Here is a 16,451-nt window from a genome sequence, read left to right on the forward strand (position 1 = left end):
TTTAGCAGTTATATATCTAGTAGTTAGCATATTTAAAGTTGGGAGTATGCTCTCAACTCAACTGGTGAGGTGGTGGTGAACATGAACCTAGAAGGAAAGTACGCCGTGGTTTGTTGTCAGCTTCCTACCCTTTCACACACCTACACACTCTTGCAAACACACACACATGCACACATAGCACATATGACCACACACACACGCAAGCATGCGCACAATGAATGTTTAGTTACATAACGGGTGAACCATCTGAGCATTTTTGCTAATTTTCTAACACACATTTATGAGCTTAATTTGAGCCACTTCTTGATGTTTGGTTATTTAGAATCAGAATCAGAATCAGAATACTTTATTGTCAGTGTACCTGGGTACAGTGAGATTTGAAGCAGCATCACCTCTCCAGTGCAAGATAAATAACACTAGTGCAAACAATAAGAAATATAAGAAATACAAATAATATAAAAAATATAAAAAAGGTTAAGGTGCATTTGAATAGTTTTTTTATGTATTCAAATGCTTGATAGCTCAGTCATACAAATAGCAGAAAGGGTAGACCACTACATTAGGCGAGAGGTGGGAAAAACCCATTACAATGTGGTTCGAGAAACGTTGCATCGACCTCAAACACTCCACTCCGAGCCCCTCAAACCTCCCCCAGTTACAGCACATGGAGGGAGAGCGTACTCACTTTCTCACCCACAGTAGGCTTTTTTTAACCCTTTTTTTCAGATGATTACACATCGTGAACTGACAAATGGTGGAAACATAGTGACTGAAAGCTTCCACCTGGTCAACTGAAGCCCCCCGTGTCAAACCGCCATGTAAAGGCAAGTGGAATACAATGGTTCCCTATCAAGTTAATGTGACTACAGGGACCACTGCCACAGGAGGAATATGTCACTCCTTTCTCTAGAAAATTTATCAGAGGAGGGTCTTTATCAAAGAAAGGTTTAGGTTGTGGTTAGGTGTTTTAATTAGCTAGAGTGCCATTTAAATGCTAAATAAAACAGAGTGAAAAACTCTCAGTTTAGACTTATCATATCATATTTTAAATGTTATCACAAGTCATTCTTTTTTTTTAAAGATTTGTTTATTCAAAAAAAGAAATCCTGTACATCATTGCTCACAATAGAGTACAATACAAATATCTTTTTTCTTTTTTATAACCCCCCAAAACACAAAACACCCAAAACACAAATATATATAAAATAGTAACATATTACACTAATATATTATAAAGGTAAAAAAACAACAAAAAACTGCTGCAATAGACAATATTACCCCAAAAGGAATAAAATAAAATTGAAAAACTAGAAAAAAATAAAAAAGGCGCCCCTCCCTCCCCTACTTCACAAGTCATTCTTAAAAAGAAAGAGCTTAATATTTTCGATGAATACGCTGAGGAATGAACGAAGAATGTGAAGGTCTCATATTATATACAATAAATATTAGAAGATATAATGTGTGATTATGGTATTCTTATTGACTCATCTACACTTACGGCTGTTGTAACAAGATGTTTACTGAACATGTGAAACACCTGGCATTTCGAATTCAATTCAAACTCTTTTACTCAGCAATGCAGGATGGATGACCCAATCATTTCATAATACACAATCATCACTGGGCACTGAGGACCTTTGCATTTGATTATTATATTTTGAAAATGCCCACTTTTATCTTGGGAAAATTGTTTTAATGTATTTATTTTTGCATGGCTTTACTTTAGGAGTTACTATAGGATACTATTTCTATACTATTTTCTATATTCCAACCCAGCTGAGCTCTTATCAGAAATAACTCTCCTCAAGCTCGGGAACTCATCTCATCTTTCAGTGTCAGTGTCAATCTCTAATGTGAAATATACAGTATAAAGAGATGAGGAAATAAACTATGATTCGATCATATAACACAGTTTGCATTTTTTCTCTCTCTATGGACCTGCGCTAATTTGATCAAAAACACAGATGCCAAAAACGTATAGATATTACGATGTTTATTACACATGCCCATCAATACCATTATACAATGAAATTGCCAAGTTATTTACATATCTACATTCATTCAAACGCTTATATAAACTATTAAATTGTTCAATACAATAGCTTTTATTTGAATTTCACTAGAATTGCATACATTCAAAGTGGAAATAGTTGGGTTGTTTTGCCTAAAGGTGGTTATAATGTCAGTGGCGGCGCTGGCCCGTGGTAACTTGTCCTTTCTGCCAGTTCTTTCCATCCAAAAAGGCCATGCTGGTGAGGGTCCACACACTTTTGGGGTCAGCGCAGATCCTTTTGTTTTTAATTGTGGTGAATCTAGAAAATCACAGAAATCACAGAGACAATTAGCTTAATGTTGATTTGTGTTGGGTTTTTTTTCAACAAGTTCAGAAGTTTTCTAAACAACAACGTATCAAGATACTTTTAAAAACTTTAAATGTGCTAAATGATGTCACATGGGATAGTTTTGAACTTACACCACAGCATGAAGAGCACACGATGGTGAATGTTGGTCATAGTAACTCTTCAGCCATTCTCGAGGAACACGAGTATTGGAGATTTTGAGACAGCAACTTGAGATTCCACCTTTGAATAAAACAAACAATCAAAAAAAATCTAGCATGATCATCAGCGTAAATACTACAGAACATAAGAAGATGCACAAACATACGTAGTTCTGCTGCTATTCATGATACTGCTCTTACCTACAGCTGAAGCTGTGGACACCATGGTAGTTAGAAGTAAAAGCGAGATGAAGATAAGACGTGCCATTGCTCAGCTGCAGTTGAATCAGTTAAGATGTAGGAGCTGTGCTGCGAGCCTTTATAACACCCCTGACTGTGCCGAACTTCATTTATGCTGCTGGCAAGGCGAGCAAAGTGCACCCACAGATGTGCACATGGATGGAAACAAGAGTAAATGCTTCCTATCACATCTCCCCCCACTCTTTTCGCTTGAGGTCATGAGGTGTCAAACTGTTTCCCCTTTCCACTGTAGTCAGATGTGGTCTCTGCATCTATTATCATTTTAATTGCAGTTCATATAAATATATGTAAATAACTTAAGATACCAGTTAGTATAATATCAGTAATATTAAAACACTGAAACCTTTTGTAATCATACCGAGTAACGGTCTTTTTTTTTTTTAAATGTTATTCATGCTGTTTCATGTTTCATAAAATAAAGTGTCACAGCTGTTAAACTAACTCTGCCAGCTTCTTAATCTCACTGATAAGGATGATGTATCTTAAAACATTTAAAAGCAAATTTAACATTACTTAAGTGCAGAGTTTATGAAGAATTTCTATAGCACATCTCTACTCTACTGTCTATTTCACTTTCTAGCAGCTTCCTGTTAGGTTTTTGAGGTAAGCATTTCTCGATGCAACTTGTGTTGCTTCTAATTTCTGCAACCACACTGCATGCAGAGCGATGAAAACATTTACCCTAGTTATTCTCTTTATACAAGCATGTGCAAAGGTTATAAACGAATGCAAAGACATGAGCAATGCCAGAAAATGTCCTGTTTCACTGTAATCTTCATGGTTTGTGTTCATATGTCGTTTTGCACATGTGAAGTAGGGTATGACCAGAGGGACTTTTCAGTCTGTTCAGTTATGAGTTTTGCAGTTGTTTCTTAAATGTGCACATGTAAAAGCAACTGCGGAAAGTACTGGGGACAAAAAGGATTCACGTGTTTTTTCTCTGAAACACTTCATCACATTTTATTTGAAGATGATCATACAACCTCATTCCGAATGATTATATAACATTTAGTGGCCAACACAGCAATGTATGTCAGTCTGTGACAGTAATATACAATTCAATGGCTCTAAATGATAAATGATGCATACAGTTGAATATCTATGACAGTATTGTATGAGGCTATTAACATTTCTTTGTAACTTTCCATCTTGTAAGCCTTAAATGAGAACATGTTTATTGGATTTAATCTTTTTCATGTGGTTTTTATTTTTTGTAATGAAGACCCCTGTCGACAAAAATGACAGATACCCTGTAATAAGTATTTTGTGACCGCCTGGTCACTTTGCTTTCAGCTTACTGAATGAAAAGTAATTATTGATTCATTTTCTAATCCTACTTAAGGTGTGATCAGGTGAGAGGCAGGTTATTTTGAGGTTGATTCTCAAATTGAAAGTAAAAAACAGACCTCTCATGACAGCAGGCATTGCTTTACAATTTATGAGTCTTTCATTTAACACCGGAATGCCCAGATATTGTTGGACTGGTGGAACCGATGGCATCTTCTTTTAGGGCAAGTGATTCTATGAGATTTCTAATCTAGAATACTTTTTGTTGGATCCCCTCCAGTTTGCATATTGACCATATTGTGGAGGATGCTGTCATTTACCTGTTTCCCAGATGTTTTTCAGCCTTGGAGAACACCTGGAGCACTGCAAAGGTCATGTCCTTTGACTTCTCCAGCACATTCAACACCATCCAACCAGTACAGCTCAGGAGGAAGCTGCAGAGAGCTGGAGAGGACCATAGACTGGCTGCATGGACCACAGCCATCGTTGGATGTGTATCTCAGGGGAATGATGTGGAGTACTGGGAGGTCACCGCCAAATCTGTCCACTGGTGTGAACTGAACCAACAGCACACCAACTGCAGCAAAACACATATATTTCTCAGTTTCAGCAGGCAACTACCACACACTGCATTAGTGAACATCCAGGGTTTGGACATTGAGATTCAGAAGCCTGGGGTCCTTTGGTGTGTGTAGGTCACTGCTCAGGACTCTTTATGACTCTGTGACAGCTTTTGCTGTCCTGGTGCATGGCAGAACCTGTGCCCAACTGGACACAGGTGCTGTCTGACCAGTACTTATCCATGCTGGACCCTCCTATGTGATTTCTTGCTTGTGTTGTTCTCTCATATGTAAGTTGCTTTGGATAAAAGCATCTGCTAAATGACAGTAGTAGTAGTAAACACTGGGAGACATAAACAGCTCATTCCCTGATAGACTGCTGCACCCACACTGTAAAAAGGGTCATTTTTTCCATCTGCCTTCAGAATGTTCAGCATCAGTATGACTCTGTAACTGCACTCTGGTCCACTCATTCTTCTTCTTCTCACTTCTGCACAAGTCACATATTTCACTCATTCACTCCACTACCTCATCTGACTGTCCCTGCTCAGCAGGACCATATATACATGTTTTTTTTATTTTCTTGTGTACATTTTTTCCACTTTTGTACAGATTAAGTTATTTGGTTTATATTTATATTTAGTCTATTGATTTATGAGCCGCATACTGTGAAATACCTTTCTTTTTCAACCTATATATCCTGCCTTTGGTAGTTAATCTTTGCTTCTGCTGCTACTGGAACAGGGACATTTCCCAGAAGTGGGATAAATAAAAGTCTTGTCTTATCTTGTCATGTCTTCTCTAAAGTTTTGTTTAAAATACCAACAGAGGTGAAGAAGGATGTCCTTATCCTACCTATAGTTATTTTTTATATTCATCTGGGTAGATGTGAAACTGGTTTTCTTTTCTCTCTTACTTTTATGAAAACAGCCCCAAGCAAGAATATTGTAAAGTGGAAGGTCTCCACACACACACAGACACAAAAAACAGGAAAAAAAAACAAAAAACAATAAAACAAGTGAATTGTCAGCTGCTGCGTCTCAGAGGCTGCTAGCTTGACAATGGTGATATAATGCTGTTACAGCGATTCCTGAATATGAGATCTGAAAATCTGCCAAACATAAAGAAGTCCCGGGGTAAAAGGGCTCAGAGTGGAGTACTTGAGGTTGATGCAATATTTCTCGAACCACACAGTAACCTTTTCTGAATACAGTTTAAGTAGCCACCACAATCAGTTTAGGGTTGCTGAGAGAGAATATATAATGTTTCAGGATCCAAAGTTGCCAATGTGCTTAATAGTGACTGAAACTTGACAGGCTTTCTTGCAAATCAGAAATAATGACTATCAAATGAATAGTCTGGAGGTAAATTAATGCTGGGTCTATAATTAGATGGTAATAAGCAAGAATGTGATTTGAATTGTGGTTAATTGGGTTTGCTCTCTCTCTCTCTGCTGGTCTCTTGTCGATGAGTGTGAAAAAAGGATCAAAAAGACAACTTTGACACCAACTTTTATAAAAAAAAACTTTTCAAAAAGAGGTTTATTACAATAAAAGACGCCATAAAACAGACTGCACAATCTCTGCAGAGCTTTCTGAGCCATTTGTGAAAAAATCAATGAACAAAGACAGTTCCGTGCTTTTATAGAAGATGAGGCTGAAACCCTGCCTTCAGCAGCTGTTACCCATCAAACACCTTGACAGGTGTACCAACGGTGAAACTCATCAGTAGAGAAAGACAAGTCATAAGTCGAACCAGATTCTGCTTAAGACATTCTGTTTCCGCGTTAAGATATTCTGTTTTAAAGAAAAGGCCTAGACGAGACCAGACACCACAGAATCAAAGAGAGAGAACAGGAAATACATTGTCAGCACAATCCCAGTTCATGTTCGTCTTGAGAGCAATCAGCTGATGTCCGAATAAACTGCTATTTTAAGCCTCAGATGAGCTTTTAAAAAAAAAATGAATGTAATTCCACAGAACTTGTGGCATGTACTGTATACTATACTGTGTATAAGATCCCTGCAGACACAACGAGGCCATTTTCATTCTGTGTCAACAGAAAGCGTATAAAAAAATGACTATTTGTACTCACCTTCAGATTACTACCATCTTGATATGTATCAATCAAATGTTGGGGATAATACAGACAATGCAGCCAGCTAGCCTGGAACAAAGAATAAAAATAAAAATACATTATTTTTGACTATTTTGTTATTTATTTACAAAATCCACGTTTCCAGATTCAACTTCTTTTACAATGTTGTCAAACTAAGGAACAGAGTGATGCAGGATGTTCTGAAGCTACTCTGATCTGCCTCCAGCTGGTCCAAAATGCTGCAGCTCGGGTTCTGCTGATTAGCAGGAGAATTTCTCCGCTCTTAGTTACTCTTCAATGGCTTCTTTTGAAACACAGGATAGTCTTTAAAATTCTTCTACTCGCATTGAAGTCTTTAAAGAGCAGGCTCCATTTAATCTTGAAGTCTGAGAGATGCTGACCAGCATTGCTAATCATTCCAGGATTTGGTTTTTCAAGGTTTAAAAACTGTCTGTAGCTACAGATAACTTCAGCAATAAAAGTAACCGCAGCACACAGCCATTTACAGAGCATTGCCATATCATGTCTCATGCTTGCTGGTTTTGCTCGCCAGCCCATAGTAAACACACTCTACAAGCTTTTCTATGCTGCAGGGAACACAAGCCAGAACCAGGGAAAACTGCATCTGTCATGAAAAAGCATTCACAACATCACACTGAAACAGAAACCATCGCTTCTACTGAACCTAAAGAGAGTGCAGCGCCTTCAAGTTTATGGAAAGTTGTAGTGAGATCTAACATTAATCTCATCATTTTCGCATGGGTAAAGCTCTGGAAACACTAATTACTTTTTACTAGACAGCAGACAAACTTAATTAGTCAAATGTGTGGGTGCTAAATTCCAGAACATCCACACATTTCCCCCAGGATGCGTACTGGAGGTGGAAGCTGCCTAAAACCTGTTTCAGATCAGAATGCAATCGTTTACATTTCTCAAGTAATGACTATCCTCTATATAAAAAAAAAAAAATGTAATATGTATTTCTTTCTTACAACTTATGACAGAGAGATGGACAGCTAGTTTACAAGTGCAGTGACGGTGCAAACGTTGGCTGACGTAAAAACTAATCCCATGGTCAGAAGAAGTACAGCTTCTGCGTGAGTTTATACTTTGTTCTCCACTACGGAAATGCCTCTGTCAAAATGATTTTATCATCCGGAGAAATAATATGGCCAACATTGTCTTGGTTTTTTCTGAGTGGGAAATCCCTTCCACTCTTCAGTGGCAGGTTCCCGTTTATGCATGACTTAGTCATAACTGATGCTCTCTAGTTGTGGCACAAAGTGCAGCGCTCTGATGTTCAGTTGTTCACTTCCTGATTGTACCAGATTATATATCGTAGCAAATTGAAGCCCATAAATATAATTCTGGTTTAGAAAAAATGTCACTTCATCAAAGTTCATTTCGTGAACATGTCTTGTAGAATAGAATAGAATAGAATAGAATAGAATAGAATAGAATAGAATAGATTACTTTATCCATCCTCAAGGGGAAATTTTGTTGTCATAGCAGTCCGGTATAAATACAATAAAAAGATGGAATAAAAACAAAAAAAACAACAAAAGTGAGGTAGAAAAGAAAGGACACTTGGACACAAGTGCAAGGTAACAGGCATATTCAGTTGTATGATGATCGTGGGTCTGACAGAGGTGGATGAGTTATACAGTTTGATTGCAGTCGGTAGGAACGATTACCTGTAGTAGGAACGAATGGAAACAGAAACCATTTCTTCCCTCCATCTTGCTCTCTACATCTTGCACTGCCAGTCACTGGCCCCTTGATTTGGCTTCTGTCCAGGAAACCATGGAAACCTGGTCGCAGCTCTAACAGTGTTCAGGCAGTAAATAACTTTCCTTATCATTTATTCCCTTTTGCTTCACTGCAAAGGCTTTATGGTAATCTGAGGAACAGACTTAAAAAACAAGTGCTGGATTTCTCAATTTTATAATGTGTTGAGTGTGGTTAAACGTTCAGGACAATAATGACATGAGACAGTTTCTATAAATCTGTCTGAATATCTGGATCTTGTAAATCACCACATATTCACATCATTATTGATAAAGTAACTGTTCAAGCAAAAAGAAATTGATGTGATGTGAAATTATAAAAAAAAATGAAAAAAGGGTCAAGAAAAGGAAAACTCACTGTCCATTCACAAATCACATACTGGAAATGGTGTTTTGCAATCTTACATTGAATTTATTGAAGTGGGTCACACTATTCCGGCTTCCTTCCTCATCTTGGGGAATCACTTCAACTTTCCACTAAACCAGGATTATAAAAGTAAATTCAAAACCTCCAGATCCGGTAAAGTCATGCTGTACTTATAGTCATCAGATAAGTAGAATTGATGAATAACAGACAAGTACATGTCATTACTGTATGGAACTTAAACCATTTATTTCTTTTTAGAAGTCTGGGATCTTTTAAAAATGTAAATAACAAGAAAACAGGAATTGTTAACCCTTTTGTTGAGAGAAAATAATACAAATACAGCATGTCATATGTTGCATCATGGAGAATAGGTATGTTTGTATGCAGTGTTGGCTAGAATACTTTGAAATGGTATTTAGTTACTGAATACTGAATACATGCCTTAAAATGTAACGTATTCCATGACTTTGCCTTATCAGAGTATTGTATTCTGAATACTTTGAATATTTTGAATACTTCACATTGATCGTCATTATATCTATGTACTGTATGAAGATGGCAGATACAGAGGTCCGGGTCGTGGGGGGCACTGTCCCGCGTGGCCCGGCACTCCCCGCCTCACGGTTTTAACAGCAAACTAGACACTGCACATTCAACACTTTATAAATACACTTGACAAGGACACGTAGTTCGGGAGGGGGGGGGGGTCGGTGTCAATCGATGCTTGGCCCTCCCTCCTCCCTGTTTTTATGGCATTAATCACATGCACTCAACACAAGGGGCGGGAGGGGGTCCCACATCGCCCGCGTTCCCTCACCGGCCTGGGCCTCGGACGGGTGGGTCGGGTTACCCGGGCCTGGCGGGGCCCGCCGTGCAGCCTGGGGTGCCTTCTGGCGGTGCTGGACCCCCCCGGGGAGGGGGAAACGGTGCGTGATTGTATGTCTGTGTCGGTGAGAATGCGGTATGGAAGGGTCCTGCCATGGAGGATTTGAGCCTCCATTGGCAGGACATCAAAAACTTAATAATTTATCAATATTATATTATACAAAGATGGTTATTATTATTATTATTATTATTATTAGTATTATTATTATTATTATGTATAGTATATTATATTATTATTAGTATAGGTATCGGATAGGTGAATGGATGAATGAATGGGATGCCTGGGTCTGGGGCCCTCCGTTGTCGGGCCTGCGCGGGTGTCGCCTTGTTGGGGGGTTCCCTCTCTCCGGGCCCGTCTCCGGTCCCCCCCGCTGCCTCTACGGCGGGGCGCCCCTCTGGTCTTGGAGGGCCACTTTCGTGGGGGACGGGTGCGCCTGCCCGCGTCGGCGGCCGGGGCGGCTCTGTCTCTCCGGGCAGGCTGGCCCCCTGCCGGGTGGGGGTCGTTGGCCTGAAGGGTGAGGGCCTCCTGGCCGCGTGTCCGGCCCGGACCGGGTGGCCGGGGATTGCCTGGGTCGCGGTCCGCCGCCGCGGGATCCCTGGCTGCTTCTTTCCGCGCCGTGGGGGCCCCGCCCGCGGGCCCCCTCGGCCGCCGCCGGGTGGGGGGGGGGCCTCGCAGGCGGTGGGTTGCCTCCCTCCTACTTCTCCCCTCTGTGGGGTTTGCCGGTGGCCTGGGTTCCGGGCTCTTCCTTGTCGGCCTCTGGTCTCGCGGGTGGCGGGGTTGCTCCCCCCCCTCCCCCACTATAGATACACTTCAGACACACACACACACACACACACACACACACACACACACATATAGTCATTTAGTCACATGCACGCACACACACACACACACACACACACACACACACACACACACACACACACACACACACACACACGCATGATCATATACATACACACACACACACATAGACATACACACTGGCTTGTTCACCTGCATGCTGGCTCTCTAGTTTTTGGGTTTAGGTAGCGGTAGCGATAGCTTAGCTCAGAATGCGATCAGATCTCAAGATTTAGGTCGATTGCTGTTCGTGTTTTGGTTGGCTCCGTGCCGGTTTCGTGCTTTGTTTGTGGTTTTTTGTTGCAGATTTCCAGTGCTTGACGTGTGTCTCCGTGTGTTCCTGCTTCCTGGATTGGCAGTGGATGTCGTCACCCCCCCCCCCCCCCCACCCCCTCCCCCCCCCCAAAAAAAAAAAAAAAAAAAACACTGGGTTTGTATGTGTATGTTTATGTATGTGTACGCATATGTGTGCGTATATATATGTATATATTACATATAGTAATAATGCACATATATACACTTTTGGTTTCTACCGTCATGGTAGCAATCAATAATATGTGTGCAGACAAGGCAAAAAAAAAAAAAAAGAAGATGGCAGATACAGTAATTACAAAAATGAAGACTACAATTGTTGGAGCACCTGCTACAAATTCACTTAACATGGAATGTTAAGGAACTCAAACTCTCCTGGAAAATGCACAGGGCACAGGGCAGGAACAGAGGGCATATTAATGCCAAAGTTCATTTATTTACTGGATAAAAATAAAAGCAATAACCAATATATTCAAAATATTTTTTTTCTTTATTTAAACACTTTTCTATTTTTGTAATAAAGTGGCAAAGTGCTTGAACATAGCACTGACTAGATATTTTTGCTTTTCTTTTTTTTTAATTTAAAAAAAAAACAGCCCACCCGAGCCCCGAGAGTGATGTTACCGGCTAATTGTTGTCTATAAAGAGAACAAAATTAGAATGCATGCAAGTGCACCCGAAATATCAATAATATGAACAGTACATTTTACTATTGTATGTCAATAAAACAATTTTGTATATTAAAAACAAAAACATATTATTAACAATTGATTACATTTTATGCAACTTTGATTTGCCATATTTACGTTATGTTTTCTAACTTCAAATTGAAAACTTTGCATTGATTGATGGTGCATTTCCAAATGTTTAAACTGCCCACACCCCATGCACTAATGCAGCCCCACACCCTCAGAGATGCAGGCTTTTGAACTAAGCGCTGACCACAAGCTGGATGGTCCCCCTCCTCTGTAGTCCACATGGTTTCCAAAAAGATTTTGATTAATCTTACCACAGGACAGTTTTCCATTTTCCCTCAGACCGTTTTAAGCTGTGGCCCAAAGAAGACGGTAGCATTTTTGGGTCATATTCACAAATGGATTCTTCTCTGTGTGACAGAAACCTAAGCTGCATTTGTGGAGTTCATGGTGAACTGTCTTCCCAGACAGTGATATCTGTGTTTTGGAGCCTCTCCCACCTGTAGGATCTGAGAGCCAAAAGGTCACAAGCATCCAGTTTAAGCATCATACCTTGCGTCCGCATACAGAGATTCCTCCTAATTCTTGGAATCTGTTGATTATATTAAACAATGTAGATGGTGGAATCTTCAAAAGTCTTTGCAATTTTATATTAGTGAGCATTTTTATGAAAATGTTACATGTTTTCGACACAGTTTATCACAAATTGGTGAACCTCCGCCCATCTTTACATCTGAGTGGCTCTGCTTCTTTAAAATGTTCCTTTTAGTCATGTCAGAAACCTGTTGCCAGTTAACCTAATTAGTTGTAAAATGCTCCTCAATTTGTTTTTGATTTGTGCCAATTACTTTTCCAGCCTTTTTTCAACCCTGTTCCAACTTTTTTTTTTTTTTTTAAATGTGTTGCTGCCATCAAATTCAAAGCGAGCCAATATTTTCCATAAAATGGCAAAATCTCTCAGTTTCAACATCTGATGTGTTGTTTATGTTCTCTTCGTAATATAATATGGGAGTTGCAAATCCGTGTCCCAACTTTTTTGGATTTGGGGTTGTGTGATGAAAAGGACAGACTCCATTAGAGCCCCGTGACCCTGTATTCAGCAGTTATATTAAAATGAATGGATGTCAAAAGGAAACATGCCAGTAATGTGACCTTTGAGAAGTCTTTCAGAACTTGTGCTGGCAGGTAAGTTCATTCATCTGATGTACGAATGATAATACTGAAACAGGTAGAAGACATTCATTATTTACAATTAAAGCTTGGAAATAAGATTCAACCAAGTGAAATCGGTAAAAGACAGGTGAAAACTTTCTCAGCTTTTTAATATGACTACACTTAATGTTCGAAGAGATTGTGCGACGTGGACTGTTGAAATACGTTATCACAAGATTTCTTGTTTTTTGACAGGGCCTCTCTGTGTTTGAGTGTCAGAGTTTGCATATTTTCCTTGTGCCTTTGTAGGGTTTCTCTGGGAATTATTGCCTCTTCCCACAGTCCAAAAATATTCATGTTAGATTTCCTGGTCAGAGTAAATTAGACTTAGATTCAACTTGATTGATCTCCCTCTAGGAAATTCAGTCTCCAGACACACAAGAGTCAGCACACAGGGGGGGGGGGGGGGGGGGGGGGGGGGGGGGGAAGAGAAATAAATTAAATACCAATACAAGATTGGATAACAATCTATGAAATAAATAAGTAAGTGTGCATACTTTTACAAACACAGAAGTAAATGTGTTTGTAAAAGTGTTTGTCTTGTTTGTGAGGCCCCTATACATTGAGTTATACCTTTCCTTAACTACCTTGATGTTGTATCCAAATTGAGAGCAACTATTTCCTTGGACCCCCTGTTCTCTGTGGTTCCCACAGAAAATGTATAATGTTGTCATCTTTTGTGAATTCCCTCACATTTTCACATTGCAGATTTCACATCAACCTCTGCAAGCGTGTTATTTGAAGAGAAACTATTTTTTTCTTCTTTTTTTTCCTCAGAAATGGTTTTCTTGAGAAATTATCTCATGGCCCTCATGAAATACTGAAATATTGAAAAAGTTCTGCTTTTTATTTATATCACATGCATTATAGCAAAAAGCCAAGGCATCCACATTTTGCATTTAACCTAACTATTTTTCATATATGTATACCATTTATTTGCATTTTTTTCAATGTGAACTATATGTACTGAAAGGAAAATGTGATTTAAAGTTGAAAAAGATCGCCTCTATTTCATGGAGGCCTGTCGTCACTCCTGTGGTCCAAATACTGTTTGTGTGGGACAGTAAGTTGTTTTTTTGTGGGTCTAATTTTTGTGTTTTCATAAATAATTTGAATCTACAACACACCTAAGAAATATTAATTTGTAAGAAAATAAAAGTTTATAAAGCAGTTGCTTCCAGCCATGAGTAAAGTCTATAGATGCTGCAGACCAGTAATCTAACTTTACAAACTTTTTTAAGAAATCAGATTTCTAATGCATGCTTCATCTTGCACTTCAAACAAATCCAAGGGTTTTTTTTTTGTTTTTGTTTGTTCATTTGCTTTAATCAGGTTGTGTCTTAAGGATAAAACTGACAGCAAAAACAGTATTTCAGCACTTCACTAAATCAGAAAGCCCTCACTGAACATGTGGAGACTTGTTGAGGCTGCAGGAACAAAGGACCAAATATGGATTGATGACGCTCGGAATTTCGGAAACGTTTGGTTTGTGGTTGACGAACCCCATCCTTCCCCTTTTTCCTTCTTCTAATGGTCATGCCATCGGAACCAGCGAAAAAGAGTGACCAGCACATGATACTTCCTCTTCATTACTGCTAAGATCAGCAGAATTAATACCTCAATGCAATCATTTCATACTTAACTATTAGATAAGAGACTATGCAAAAAAAAACAACAACACAAATTGTCATGCAAATCATTAAACAAAATCATGGCAGTGAATAGTTACATGGTTAACACAGGTGTCTGTAGCATGATGAAATCTCACAAAAAGGAAATGGGAGTCTACACAGTGCACCCTCTCTCCCACCCCATCACTTCCACCTCAAAGTTGCATTTCATCCGGTTGGTATATGCCCCACTTCCTCTTTTCAGGCTATAAAACCTGGAAGTCTGCTCAGAGGAGATCAGTTATCTCTGTCCTCCAGATCTCCTGACCAGCATCTGCAAGAACCTCTAGACAATCCAACGCAGGAAACATGCAGCTGTGTATGAGAAGACTGGCTTGTCTGGCCCTCCTTGCTGGTGTTTTTGTTACACTGACATCTGCCTCTGGTAAGTTTCCTTAACTATTGTACTGTTCTAACCTGCTCCATCATTGCCCAGAGACAACGTTTTACCAAGCATCTTCTGCATTGGTTGATTTATGAAGGAAATGTAAAAGTTACAGTGTCGAGTAAAAACTACAAATGTTTAAAACGTATTTTGTTTATTTGTTTTCTGACAAACAGAAATGAAGATTGCAAAGTGCTGCGAAGAGATTGGCGTGAAGAATGTGACTGCCACCATCATTGGCTACAGGATCCAGAGGAAAAACCCACCATGTGTCCGTGCTGTCATGTAAGAGTGGTTTACTCATTTTTATGACTCTCTTATATACTTGAAATGGTTTAAATAAATGAATAAATACCAACATAAATAAATGAGTGTGTGATTGTTTTGTCCACCCAGATTTGAGACCACAGAGGGAGAGGTCTGCAGCCACTGGAAACAGGACTGGGTGTTTGAGAAGATCAAGGAGCTTGAGTGAGTGCAGCCTTCATGCTGAAAAGCTTCAATTAGCCTTTTTCTTTCTGTCTTTTTTGTTTATTTTTTTGAATAATGGCTAAATATTGACACCTTGATAACCTTTTTTGTGTGTGTTTTACAGGCAAGTCCGCAAAGCAAAGAAGACTACTTCTGCTCCTACTTCTACTTCTACTACCACCTCAACTACCACCACAACCTTGAGCTCGTAGAATAAGCTCCTCATCACCTGAGACACCGATAACTGCTCTGAATTAATTTATGATCATTTAAAATGCTTTCGAAGGTTATACATATTTAATATTTATTCTTTGAAGTATTTATTTGTCCATTGTGTCTCTTTGTAAGTTTCTACCTTTGCAGTTTGCTCCAGCTAAAATAAGTTTTATTATTTTGAATAATAAACAAACAAAGACACAAGCTTGAAAATGTATCCTTGATGTATAACACAGGCTGATTCAGATGAGAGCAGTCTTGTATTTGCTATAAATTAAATAAAAAGCTTTCCCATTTATTCATACTTCTCTTTGGAAATTATTTTGAAATTCATAGTTAATTAAACAAATTGTTAAAATCTATGTTTTGATCAAGTATCAATGAAGAGACAGACAAAGCAACATCCCAAGACTGTTGAGGTTATAAATAATCCATTAACCTGAAATTGTTACACACATTTGCTTTGAGGTATTACCCCTCTTATAAACTTACATGTTCACGATCCTATAGTGCTGGACTAAATTGGAACATTTTTAAGTTTATAAAAGTATATTTTAAGCATACTTCAATAAACAACATTGTGGACTAGAAGTATATACGTAGGACACTAGTAGTAAAGAAATTAGTGTATTTGTTGTCTACTTGAAAGTGGACTTTTGTAAAGTTAAAATTACCTTATAGTATACTTTTATAAACCCAAAAATGTTTCAATTTAGTCTGAATAAGTATTAAATTAGTATACTTTCTAGTACACTGCAAGTACATGGTACATAGTATACTTGCTATACTTATACCTACACTCAAGCATACTTAATAAACTAAACGTTCTGGTATACTACTTTTTGCTAAGGGTTACGAAGGCAAAGACGAAGCTAAGAAATTGGAATTACCATGAGTAACA

General features: G+C 38.8%; 1 long non-coding RNA gene across 1 annotated transcript; it reads right to left on the bottom strand.

The window, feature by feature from the left end:
- Positions 1 to 2,285: 2,285 nt before the first annotated feature.
- On the bottom strand, positions 2,286 to 2,905 carry LOC133451918 (uncharacterized). Its single transcript, XR_009783223.1, has 3 exons — positions 2,706 to 2,905; positions 2,474 to 2,582; positions 2,286 to 2,312 (listed from the first exon to the last, which is right to left on the bottom strand). It is a non-coding gene; the product is annotated as an uncharacterized LOC133451918 (long non-coding RNA).
- Between the last annotated feature and the right edge of the window lie 13,546 nt (positions 2,906 to 16,451).

This window comes from Cololabis saira, chromosome 10 (genome assembly GCF_033807715.1).
Source record: "Cololabis saira isolate AMF1-May2022 chromosome 10, fColSai1.1, whole genome shotgun sequence".
Taxonomy (NCBI): domain Eukaryota; kingdom Metazoa; phylum Chordata; class Actinopteri; order Beloniformes; family Belonidae; genus Cololabis; species Cololabis saira.